General features: G+C 57.0%; 1 protein-coding gene across 5 annotated transcripts in view; it reads left to right on the forward strand.

The window, feature by feature from the left end:
* Window positions 1-1,447: 1,447 nt before the first annotated feature.
* Window positions 1,448-1,697, forward strand: part of HNRNPR (heterogeneous nuclear ribonucleoprotein R) — a 36,496-nt gene continuing 36,246 nt past the window's right edge. For 2 of the 5 annotated variants that reach the window (XM_021714319.1, XM_021714320.1), the window contains exon 1: window positions 1,458-1,600. The gene's annotated coding sequence lies outside the window, so the exon portion shown is untranslated. Of the gene's footprint in view, window positions 1,601-1,697 lie in introns of all 5 variants that reach the window. The other 3 variants (XM_008061815.2, XM_021714322.1, XM_021714321.1) reach the window with 3 other exon arrangements.

Consider the following 1,697-nt stretch of genomic DNA (forward strand, 5'->3'; position numbering starts at 1 on the left):
CCTCGACCTGCTGGGCTCAGACGATCCTTCTGCCTCAGCCTTCCAAGTAGCTGGAACCACTGGTGAGTGCTACTACGCCCGGCTAATTTGATTTACTGTAGACACGAGGTCTTGCTAAGTTGGCCAGGTGGTCTCGAACCCCTGAACCCAGGCAATCCTCTCACTTCGGCCTCCCAAAGTGCTGGGATTACAGGCTTGAACCACTGCGCCCGGCATCCCTCACTTTCATAATGACTCTTCCAAGACTCTTTCGCTAAATTTGTAATCATTTTACATTATTTTTCTTAAAGATCCGAGCATTTCTGTAAAATTCACACCTTCAACACAAAACTTGAATCTACGGAAAGATTTCGCTTGATACTGGGCGCATAGCAGTTTACCCTAGTTAAAATTTAGTTTATAAGTTCTCAGAAATTTAATGATTCTTGAGTGCATCTGGAAATTCTGCAGACCACTCCTTGATCTCCTCCACTCCCTAAGAGGGGTGGGAGTTGCAGTTTGGAAAAGAGGGTTGGCTCTACAGAAGCGAGTTTGGAAGGTTTCTGAGGGACGACACAGGTTTGGATTAAGGCGAGGACAAGAAACAATTTAGTAGGGGTGAAAGGTGAGAAATAGGCTTCAGAACAGCAGGGATTAGCTTCCTTTGGGAATTACCCGCTTTTCCCTGCATGGCTCTTTTGGCTTCATAGACGGATATATCTGCCTTATGAATATTAATTAGCTCCAAACCGTGTGGGAAAAAGGTCCCTCCTCTACCACTTGTGCTACGCACTGCTCTTGAGTCATGCCCAATTTAGCGATTTCCCTCCCAGGCTGTGCCGCCACCAACGATGTGTGGAAGGGAGCCAGGAGGGAAAGAGGCAGTGCTCCGATCTTTCCAAGGGATGATTTTCTATGCAAAATTCTCCAACATATCGACAAGCCAAATCATCCTTAGATCGTGCTCTAACTAGATCCAAAAGGATGACCTAGAGAGAGGCCCGAACGCGTGGCGATGGGCGTGTCTGCGGCGAGCGCTGGCGGCCGCGGCGCGAAGGAGGACTCCGGGGCGAAGCGGCGCCGGCGACAGGACCCGAGCGCCATGGCGGAGCAGGGCCGGCGCGGACCGTAGGGGGCGGAGCCCCGAAGGCGGCCACGCGGCGCGAGGCCTAAATTTTCGGCCTAGCACGCGCGGCAGACGAAGAGGGAGGAGCTTCGGCCACCGAGGGCCTGGTGCCCCGGAGCCTCGCCGCCACCAGGGTCTTCCACTACAGACCCCTTTGTGTGCCTGCCCCCGCCCCGGAGGCGCCCTAGCCAGCGGCGCTGAATGCCCTCATTGGCTAAGCCGGCAGCTTCCATGATTGGCCCTCGGGTCGTCCGGTGTGGTCCGCTTTGCCTCGCTACTATTGGCCGTCTGAGCTGCCTGTCAGGCCGCCGGGCGAAGTGATTGCCCGGCAGCTCGGAGTCCCTGGAAGCAGTTCCGGGAAACCCCGCGTGCTGCCGGGATCGCGTCTCCGTCCATGAGGGGGGAGGGGGTGGCGCGCGCGCCATTTCTAGTCGTTTTCAAAGCGCCTCGCGCTGATTCTCACGGGCCCGGCCATCGGCCCCTGCTTCTGCCCTGGTGAGTTTTGCGCCGGCCCGCGGGGGGAGGGGCCGGGAGCCCCGATCCGACCCGGCTCGGCCCGGCCCAGTCTTCGCGCCTCGTCCCAGTTTCGTTT

The sequence above is a fragment of the Carlito syrichta genome, unplaced genomic scaffold (assembly GCF_000164805.1).
Source record: "Carlito syrichta isolate Samal-C Ts95f unplaced genomic scaffold, Tarsius_syrichta-2.0.1 Scaffold305620, whole genome shotgun sequence".
In the NCBI taxonomy this organism is placed as follows: Eukaryota; Metazoa; Chordata; class Mammalia; order Primates; family Tarsiidae; genus Carlito; species Carlito syrichta.